This window comes from Lactuca saligna, chromosome 4 (genome assembly GCF_052625555.1).
Source record: "Lactuca saligna cultivar CGN05327 chromosome 4, ASM5262555v1, whole genome shotgun sequence".
NCBI classification, from domain to species: Eukaryota; Viridiplantae; Streptophyta; class Magnoliopsida; order Asterales; family Asteraceae; genus Lactuca; species Lactuca saligna.
In genome coordinates, this window is record NC_136420.1 from 121,305,581 (window position 1) to 121,317,580 (window position 12,000).

Below are 12,000 nucleotides of genomic sequence, written 5' to 3' on the forward strand. Positions count from 1 at the left end.
TACAATTGACACAACTATATCACAGTAGTGCTATCTCTAAACAAATGCATCATGATATGCTACCATTTTTGGAATTTAATGAAGAATAAATGAATGTCATATATTACAAATGTGAACCCCTTGTCTCTTATAATGAATCATTGAATGATTCTTATAGAATTAGCATGGAATATATTGAAGAGTTTAAAAAACAAACATATCAAGAAAGTGATGAAAGAAACCTTAACCACCGACGACAAGAAACATATTGAAAAGGAATATAATAATTGTCATGTTTTGTTTTGTAATAAATTACATTGTGATGAATCTCGAAATGACAAAATGGAATTTGATTTATATGATCGTGATCTTAGTGAGATTTTTGTTGAAGATGAATTTGATTGTTCAAATTATGGGTTAACAGACGATAAAAATTTAGAAAAATCAAAAGCAAAGTTAATCCTTGAAATGCAGTTGAATACGAAATTGTTGTTAAAACAAAAGGTGTAGAAAGTTTGGTTGAAAAAACTATAGTTTTTTTGAAAGTTCAAAATTGTCCTAATCATGTATTTGTTACAACCGGTCTGAATGAAACCGATATTGTTGATTTAACCTCTCTTCTTAAGACTTATAATACTAAAGCATATGATAATCACTTTTGTTTTGTTCCAATTTATAATGGTGATGAAACAGTAGGTCTTTTGCAGAAAACAACTTGGAGAGTTAAGACTAGATATATTCTAAGTACTTTAAATGTGGAATCTTCCTCACATGTTGATTTAGGAAATTCCGATGAAGGAACTTTGAAACCAATTCTAAAAGGAACTCTAATTTGAGTAATCAGAATGATAAGGTAAAAAATGATAAGAAAGAAATTGATAAGGCTAGAGAGCTAGGTTTAAGAGGAATTTACATGAGAGAAGGAATTTCTAGAAATAAAATGAGACTTTAGCAAATTCTGATAATCATTCTTTTGATAAATCAAAAAAAAGTGTTTGCTCATGTTCATGTTCAAAGGCTCATTTGAATAATTCAAAGTCTAACAACCCATTAAAATTTTCTAATCAAAATTATGATTCACAAAGGATTGAGAAAAAAAAAGGCACAATTTGGTCTAAATTCTTATAACAAGAAAAGTGCAAAATAAAAAAGGATTGAGAAATAAGAATTCATCTCGAAAAAAGGTTGTTTCACAACATCATGTTGATCAAAAGGATTATCTAATTGATATGATTCCAAAATGTAAAGCTTTCATTCAAAATAAAAAACCATTTGTAGAAATTAATCTTTGTGAAAAGAGGACAAAAGTTTTTAAAGTGATGAAAAATGTGAATAATATTCATATTAAGAAATATTTTTAGATTTATTAGACAAAAAAATATTTCATGTTACTTATTCCAAATAAAAAATCTCACATGGGCCCAAAAAGGTTTGGGTTCCTAAAATGGTGTAAGTTTTGTAGGTGATTCATGTCGAACAATACGATTTGGAATGATATATTAATAATGGTTGTTCTCATCACATGACTGGAAGGAAATCACACTTTATAGAGCTTTGAACTTTTAAAGGTGGTGGAAGTGTAAAGTATGGAAATATATAACTGCTGAAATCAAAGGATATGGAATGATAACAAATGAAGAATTTACAATACGAAAGGTAGCTTATGTAGAAGGTTTGCAACATAATCTAATTAGAATTTCATAACTTGTTTTAGGTACAAGTCTTCATGTATCATTTCATGAAAAAGGTTCAAAGATATGACATGTAGAATCAAAGAGATTGATATTGGGGTCAAAGCGAAAAAGTGAATTATATCCTTTAGATATGAAACCAAATGAAGGGAAACCATCCATATGTTTACTTTTGAAAGCTACTTCTTTTGATAGTTCACTTTGGCATCAGAGATTATCACATCTAAACTTCAAAAATATCAGCAAAATTGTTTTTTTACTTAGTTTGTTGTCTTCCGATACTCAAATATGATAAAGAGCACTTGTATGCTTCTTGTGAGCTTGGCAAGCAAAATCGTAAAAGCCATTATTCTGTTATGAACACTAAAATTTTTGCTCATTTTGAATTACTTCATTGTTTCTTTGTGTACTAAAAGCATTGGTGGTAACAAGTTCATTCTAGTTATTATTGAAGATTTTTCATGATTTAGATGGATTTATTTTCTGAAGCAGAAATCTAAAACTACACAAAAGATGATTGATTTTGTGAAACAAGTTGAATTGCATCTTCGAAAGCATGTGAGAAATATTCGAAGTGATAATGTCACAAAATTCAGAAAGAAGGTATTTAAATAATTTTTTACAAACAAGGGAATCAATCACAATTTTTATCACCATACACACCTCAATAAAACATAGTTGTTGTAAGGCGAAATTGATCCCTTTGCAAAGCTGCATGAACCATGATTTCTTTTGCAATTTTTCCTCTTTTATTTTTGGGAAAATGTTATCAGAAATGTATGTTTTACACAAAATAGATATTACATTAATAAACAATTTTTAATGAGTCCATATGACATACTGAATAATCGTAAAGCTAATGTGAAATTCTTTTATGTTTTCGATTCCATGTGTTTCATATTCAATTCTAAAGATAATCGCAACAAGTTTGATGAAAAGGCCGATAAAACAATTTTCCTGGGTTATTCTTTGACATTTAAATCATATAGAGTTCTCGAAAAATATACGAGACCTATTATATTACTTTGATAATAATTACATCAAAACAATTCGTGAAGTTGAATTTCCAAGAGAATAGATTTTTCCTCCAAATCTTTCCCATTCTTCAAGGAATACATCTTTTGATGATAATTTTACTCATTTTTTAAGATCATAAAATAGACCTTGATTCTAGAAGAAAGTCTAACGATAATCAAGGATATGAATTACTGAAGCTCATTGATGATGAAATTAATGTGATAAAAGTTCAAGTAGAGATGGATCCGTTAATATAAAATTCAGTAACTCCGATTGCAGATGAAGCTTTTTCTCCGATTGATGAAGGTGAAAGAGAACCTATTCTTCAACAAATTGTTGAGGGGGAGGTTTTTTCTATTTTGACCGATCCTATTGAGGGGTACCAAAATGTTCTGATTGCACATTCATTTGAAGAGGAACAAGTTCAATATGAAACGTCCAATGATTATGATCATGTCCAAGGGGAGAGTCCGACTAATGAAGATGATGGTGATTATTCTTAAACTAAAGAAGTCAATTTTGTAGTGATTCAAGAATATAATCATGGTTTTCCACCGATGATAAAATAGACGAAAGATCAACCGAATGCACAAAGTATTGAAAATTCATTGACCAATATCTTGACTCATGCTCAACAAAAAAGAAATAAAAGCTTTACTCACTACTAATCATGAACATTTCATGTTTCACTTGTTCATTTCAAAGACCGAACCAAAGAGGGTGAAAATAACTCTAGATCATTCTGATTGGGTAGAAGCCATGCAAGCTGAATTAAATGAATTTGAAAGGAATAAGGTTTGACATTTGATTCTGACTCCACCAGATGCTTCATTGGTTGGTTTCAAATAGGTTTTTAAAAATAAGTTGGATAAAGAAGGAAATGTAGTAAGAAACAAGATAACACTTGTGGTGAAGGGTTATTGTCAAGAAGAGTGTATAGATTATGAAGAAACATTCCCTCTTGTTGCAAGACTCAAAGCAGTTTGGATCTTCTTGTCTTATGCTGCACATAATAATTTTAAAGTATTTCAAATGGATGTCAAGTGTGCATTTCTGAATATAGAGCTTGAAGAAACTATTTATGTTGAACAATCTCTAGGTTTTGTAAATGAAAAGTTTCCAAATCACTGTTACCTTCATGATAAAGCAGTTTATGGTTTGAAACAAGCACCGAGAGCATGGTATGAAGCTCTTACTCTTTTTCTTTAACAATATAATCTTAAACAAGGTTCGGTGGATCCAATATTCTTTCGTAACAAGGTTAGTGAACATTTTGATGGTCGTTCAAATTTATGTTTAAATATTAGACAAAGTAGGGAGTGAATTTTCATTAATCAAGAAGCATTCACAAAGACTTTTTTAACCCAGTTCAGAATCTATTGAGATTCAAAATTCAAAACATCGATGACATTCTAAACAAAGCTCACACCTTCACTTGACAAACTGGAGACTGATATTACCTTGTATCGGAGTATAATTGGATCATTACTTTATCTTACCTCTAGTATACCTAATATTATGTTTTTAGTTTGTTATTATGGTAGGGGTCAATCAAATCCGAGGGTGCCACATATGATAGCAGTGAAGAACATTTTATGTTATCTATGGAAAACTACTTCATTAGGTTTATGGTATCCTGCTAATACTAGTTTCTTTGTTCAATCATATTCTGATGTTGATCTTGGTGGTTGTGGCTTAGATAAAAAAAAGTACATTACAAGGATACCAATTTTTGGATGGGAAGTTAGTGAGTTGGCAATCTAAGAAAAAAAACTTGCGTTTCTTCTTCTACTGTAGAAACTGAATACATTAATGCAACTGCGTGCACATCTCAAATCATTTGGATTCAAAGTAAATTGAAAGATTATGCCATCAGTTTGAAGAAGATTTCGTTATATTGTGATTCCGAAAGTGCAATTGGAATTTTTCATAATCCTCTTTTAACATTCAAAAACAAAACATATCGCACTCATATATCATTTCATAAAGGACCATGTGGAGGATGGAAACATTGAGATTCACTTTGTCGAATCATCAGATCAATTTACAAATGTCTTTACAAAGGCTTTACTTGAAGCTACATTTTTTTTTTCATATTCTTCAAGGTCTTGGTATGATGGAAGTTGAATTTGTTCCAAATTTGAACTAAAAATTGTTTAATGTTCAACTTTGAAGAATTCTGAACCGTCGAAATGTCTCAGATCAGGTAAAATTCACTTGATATATTTTACTTGGTTACTGTTCACAATCGATGGGTTCTAAAACGTCAAAATACATTGTAGTCCTTTTAATGTGCTTTTCTTTTATTTTTTAGTATTTTCCATTTCTGATAGGTTTTGATTCATTGTAGTCTATCAGAATCATATATAATTTTTGTTTTAAATTTTTTGAAAAATCCAAAAATATTTTTCTTTCTTTAAAAAATTTAAAAAATACAAAAGTATGCTTTACCTTTTTTGTGATTAATTTCATAAATTCAAGGAATTAACAATGAATACTAGGTAGTCTAGAGTGAAACTCAAGGAATTGATGGTGAATACTTGGTATTCTAGAATGGAACTACAAGGAATTGACGGGAAACATTTTATGTTTCACTATGCCATTATGACAGTTTCAATGTCCCTAGAAGCGTGTTGTTGCATGTTTTCTAAAGACTCATATGTCATCTTGTTGCGAGGCCATAATGAAACCTCATCAACCCAATGGTTTATTCCTTAATAGGCCCTTATCACTAGAGACTGAAGAACTATCCATCGTTTCTTCCCTAACTCTGATAGCAACTTGTGACATCCAAAAAACACCAATAAAATTTTCATTCAAAACCATCAAGTCATACAACCATTTATTCCAAAACCCATCGAGTTATACAACCATTTATTCCTTACCTGAAAAATGTTTTAACCACAAACCGCAACAACAAAGCTTAGTGTGTTCCCCAAAAATACCACATATCCATATAGGCCATGCCCAACATATAAATAGGTCCTACTTATAGGCCTCGCCCATCATATAAACGGGTCCCACCCATGTGTCTCACCCAACATATAAACGGGTCCCACCCACGGGCCTTTCCATACATATAAACATGAATTGACCAGTATAAAAATGGGTCCCACCCACGGGCCTTTCCCCAACATACAAACACATGTGAGAGTCACACAGACTATCTAGCATCATATACAGTATAGTGAGAAGACTCACCTCGTAACGCAGCCAGAAAGTCACTAGCTCTCAATATCCCAGAACATGTGCTAAATGCCACCTAGATAACCATAAAAGATAAACCCCCACTATTCCTTTCTAAAACCAGTAATTTGACCAAAAGTCCATAAGTAAAAAAGTCAACTCTTAAAGTCAACGATCAAAGTTAAAGTGTGACATCCTGTTTTCTGCCATTTCTGAATCGTGGGATGGAAGTCGATTGTGTAAGACTTTGGGCCTTAAAGAGGTATTTTAGCCCTTGTGGAAGGAGGTAATGATAATTAAAAGATTTACCCCTTGAATTGTGTTTTGGGTCGAAGGGTAAAAAGGGAAAAGTCATAGGTCGGGTTCTTACATGAAATATGGATTTTTGTTCGAGAAGTTTTTACTCCAAGATATTTAGATGATATTGTGGGGCTCCTCAAAACCGTTTGAAACAAACACTTTCCATGGATATAAAGATTGTAGAAATCGGAATTGAAACAAAGAAGTTATGACCGTTTGAAGTTAGGATGGTTTTGGGTTAAGATACATACATTGGACGTACGGGGAAGTATGATGGGCGTACTAGGGCATCCATGAGTATGCTCGGCATACCAGGAGTATGTTAGGCATATGAGATCAATTCCTAAACCTTATTTTCTTGTTTTGAGCCCTGTTTAAGCTCCTTAACTCCCCCAAACGGGTTCCATTCTCATCCTCCACCCCTTCAATATCCTCCCATGATACACTAACCCTAGTTTAAGCCTTGTGAGCAAAAAGAATGTGTTTTTAAGTGCTTTGGAGTGTTCTTGGTGCATCTTAGAATATAAGGATCTCATTGAAAAAGTGTTGGTTGCATTGGAGCTTGTATATCCAGACCTTATTCACCTTGATCTTTCTTCTGGAGGTATAAAGTTTGAATCTTGATGATGAAATTGTTAGATCTAGCTAGTTTTGGGTGTTATGAGTTTTGGTTACTTTAGTGCATAAAGTTTAGATCATGAATGTTTATGACCTTGTTATGGATAAAGTTGGAAACTTTATCCATCTAAACATCATTTTGATTCAGATCTAAATGTTGGACACTTGGACGTAACAGATTAAGTTGAAAAAGATGCACTTTTGGTCCCTTTGAGACTTAACGACTAGATCTTGTTTGTTGGGAGCATTCCAATATTTATCTTATGAAGCTATTAGGAACCATAAAAATGAAATCTTGGTATTTTCCTTATTTCATGCATGAGTTATGAAGCTTAGAATCTTATGATAAGTTAGGGTTTTGGATTTGGACCCTTTCTTGCCATGCAACATCATAAAGTTGGAAACTTTATGATTTAGAATATCATTTGGACCCAGATCTAAGTGTTGAATGAAAGGTCTTAAGGGATAAAGTACTTATGGAATGATTGTGATCTGCTTGCGTACACTAGGTGTACCTAGGAGTACCCTGGGTGTATTAGGTCTAAACCAGATACACTAGGCATAAGTTGAGTATGCTGGGTGTACTCAACCAGCCATGGACTTTGACTTTCGTTGACCATTGAATTTTTTACCAAGTTTGACTTTGGGTTAAATTTGAGGATTTTGGGATATTAATAAAGATTCTATCTGGTTCTAGTGTTAGTGAATTTGCAGGTGCAAGCAGTGCAGAAAAACGGATCATATCGTAGTGTTTCTTCATTTTAGGTGAGTTTCACCTCGTTATACCGTGGGTCGAAGGCACCAATGCTGGCCCACTAGTTTTGGTTATCTGTTATTAAAGGGATGCCTTAGGGACTATATATAGTCATGTAGGATAGACTAAGGACTCTTTATATAGGCTTTCTTTCACGTTCCTTGTTTGGTTGTGGCTCTATAGTAGGATCAACAGTCTGAGTGTCTATCTCACCTCTGAATATATACATTTATGCATTCCTTGGATTGTTGGTATTCAATATATTGCTATGGTGTAGTGATTTAGTATATATGTATCGTGGTATCTAGTATGTTTCTATGTTATAGTTATATGTTAGATATGTATCCTAGTATCGAGTATGTTGCTATGATGTAATGATCTGTTAAATATGTATCATGGTATATGGGATGTTACTACATGGTAGTGGTCTGTAGAACTGTATTTCTACCTATACTTGTTGGTTACCATCTAGTGGAGTGCCCTAAGGACTGTGTGTGGTCATATAGGATAGCTTAAGAACTCTTGATCTAGGATTTTTTGCTTATTCCTTGTTTGGTTGTGGCTCTAGAGTAGGATCATCTATTCAGGTGGCTATGTCATCGCTGGTTACTTATGGTTACACACTTCATGGACGTTATCTGGTAGCGGCACAGATGCAGTGTGAGGACTAGTTGGCAGTAGTGAGCTATATGATTGTTGTTTGCTTGTATTATGTGCCTGCTTGATCCTTGGTTGTTTATATGTTGATATATGGTAGTAGTGGGTTGAGGAGATCCTGCTTTGTGTTGTAGGCCAAGATATTTGGTGCAGGCCAAATTGAATTCGTAGGCACATAGGCTCAGGAATAGCGGTTGGTTTGACACATTAGGCCAACAAACCATGGGTATTCCAACCCAAAGGCTGAGTGGACCAGATGGATGCTTGTATGTTTATCGTATGGGGTATTTTAGGGGAAACTCACTAAGTTTTGTGCTTACTCAGTTGTTTTTTGTTTCAGGTATCATCAGTCGTCATGGGAAGGCGAAGTCGTGACTGTACACATTCATCAACAAAAATGAATATTATGCACTTTAATATTACTCTGATTTCAATAAATGTATTTAGAATAAATGGTTTTCTTCAAAATAGATTTATAAATGGAAATATCTGCTTAAATAAAATGAAATTTTTTGGTTGTAAAAAAGGGACATTACATAAAGTCAAAATGGTCAACATCAGGCCTCCCTTTTCCCAGACTGTGGGCACAAAACGCCAAAATAGTCGACTGATCCCCAGTCGCCACATCGTGACAGCCTAAGGCCACGTCGTGGGAACTGGTATGAACAACTTAATTCAGTTAAATTGTTTTCTTCCAAATCCAAGGGCTCCAAATTACAAATCCGATCCTCCCTAAGGTCTTGATGGATAAAATTTTCAACTTTATCCATTAAGACATCCCAATAAGACAAGAAATCTAACCCTGGTTCTTTAAAAACATCAAGAAGCATGGCTTAACTAATAAGATATCAATCACTAGGGTTACTCCTTCATATTTTCTTGAAAGTTTTCCTACACCAAAAGAGACATAAAAGTTGGTGCTTTATGGACGTGCATGTCAAATGCATGTGTCTTCCATTTTTAGGTCAAAACATGGAAGAAAAGGACTTAAACTTTGCTTGGACAAATCCTTCCAAGAAACTTCACATCTACAACCTATGTCTTCAAAGGAACCTTAATGATCCATAAAGTTGTTAACTTTATTGAATCCTTTCATTACAACAAGGTCATTCAAGAAGAAAATGGGACAAAACCTAGATCTAACAACATAGAAGCATAATGTTTGAATCTTTGCACATACCAAAGGTCCAGAGAATCCTCAAGTGAAATCCCAAATCGTGACAAGATGCAAACAAGACCGCCAAGGCCTTCTTCTTCCTTCAAAAGCAATCACAAGCACCAAGATGAGCTCAAAAATCACCAAGAGTGTTTAAGGTTAGCATTTTATGGGGTTTGAGGGTGATGCAGGCTGATACAGAACCCTAGATTCAAGCTAATGGTGTTTAAATATGAAGGAACAGTAAAAGATCACGGGCTTGAGACGGAGCAGATGCCACGTTGTGGCCATACTACCACCATGTCGTGGATCCCAAACCAAAATTCCACTCGTGATAATACCTTCACCATGCTGTGGCCAACTATATTTTTAAACTATATATTATTTTTTATAAAATTTATAGTTCGGAAATTCGGATGTTACGCCTTTGGGCATAATTATGTGCTAGTCCATCATCTTCTACGAAATATATGAAGATTTCGTGTGCTCATATTTGGTCTATTAAAGTGAAGAATTCAAGGGACCACTATAGATGTCCACAGATGAAAGATTGTGCAATAGATGAGATTGAAAAACTTAATGTTTCTAAATTGGTGTTTCCGATGGACTTTAACTTTTTATACATTGGTCTGATTCCCAACGTTATGTTAGATCATGTTCCTTTCGATAATGTTTTATTGCTAATTAGAAGTCAACACTAGTCCTAACGATTACACCAAGGGAAATTCCTTTGGAATTACAAGTAGTTTTTTATGTTGGTGTTATTTCATGATCAACGGCTGTTGGAGCAATGCAAAATGAAAAAGTGATGGAAGAAATTGTTGTTTGAAGACTAAGAAACAAAGGAAGATAAAGATGAATGCGAGATCATCAAGAGCTATTATTGATGAGGAGGAGGATGATGATGAAGCCAATCACAATGATCTTCATTTAAACACTAGTGACAATTTTAAAGTGGAGACTGAAAAGTTATCTAAGGATTTGAGGGTTTCTTCTGTCTCAACCACTACTACTCCTATCCTATCCCCCCACCATCCCAAAATGATATTTTTCAAAGTGCTCTTGTGAATCCACATCTTAACCTATCTCGGTCTCATGTTGTCAATTTTACAACTCAACCACTTGTTGTTTCTTTACCTTAGACTACATAGTTATTAACATCTTGTGTTACTATCACACCCCCAAACCTTAACGGCAAAAACATCCAGGGGTAGGTGACTTCATGTCAACTATCACAACACATGCATCATAGTAATCAAAGTACAACAACCATTGCATTAATAATGTATATGTTTTTACATAAGTACTCAAACATTGCATATTTGACGTTAATAATAGATATAGTAAAAGAAAAAAGACGCAACACGACACTATGTCGTCTTCTCAAAAGCTTTGGGGATATACCTGTCTACTGGTTCCCTGAGAATACAAGTTAATTTGAAAGACAGTATCAGCATTTAAGTTGTTGAGTTCATAAGTATTAGTTTCTTTTATGGTTGTATTAGTTTTATGAAAAGATAAAATGCCCTCCAGAAAATCTCATTATTTCTTATTACAACTGCAAAGTAGTTTTAATGCCATAAACCATTCCGTATAAGTGTTTTTGTACTTATAAAATAGTATAACATAATTTTAGTTAGCAATAAAATTATAAGAAGAATGTTTTCCATTTTGTTTATGGAAAATAATTTTTGCAGTAGTATTGATTACAAATACACTACCGATGCATTAACTACCTTATAATTAAATTGGTTAATTAGGGTTAAAATGTGAATGAGGTTATAACCATACTTTATTAACTAGTATAAAACACAACGTTCTTCAGGCGTCGAAAATGGTATGACATTTGTCACCCATACACATGCAGATCCCACTATAGCTAGCAGCAAGGTGTGGGATGGTCAATCCCGTATAGATCTATACACAAACTCACGCTCTCCCTCCAGGAGACTCTGGTTACAAAACGCGACTTAGCAAGTATATTGCTATGCTGTGAAATAGTATCTCACATTTTAGTTTAACTTGTTTATGTAAAGATAGGAATTGTGTCCTTGACTTAGCAAAGTAGCTTAACCCTTTGTACTTATCTAGTAAAAATAGATTTCTTGTTTGTTTCATAAATTATACTTATTATAACTTATCTGCAATCTGTTTAGCATGATTGTTCATGAATGTACCCCTTTGCTCGGCGTGATAAAAAGGTAATAAAACTAATTGAAGTAACTTTTTATATTCATATATAAATAATATATAATTAAAATGGAAACGACCTTCGGGTAAATAACTCCACCTTAAGCCTACATCCAAACAAGGAAAATAAAATAAGGCGAATCATTAGTCCTAAGTCCTATAAATCTTATTTATATACATATACATATATAAATATGATTTTGACAAATATAAAACATTTAAAAGAGTTTAACAATGCTTAAAAGAGTTTAAGTGACTTTAAAGTCATTTTGGATGTTATTTGGTAATCTTTTATCGTAAACACAATATTTATGAGCATAAGAAAACCTTTTCTTTGATTGTTTTCATATGTAAATATTAACACAGTTAAATTGTGTTCTACTTGTATTCCAACCCTAAAAAGCATTTAAAAACATTTAAAAGGTAAATTGTAGGGGTATGAACTCACCTTT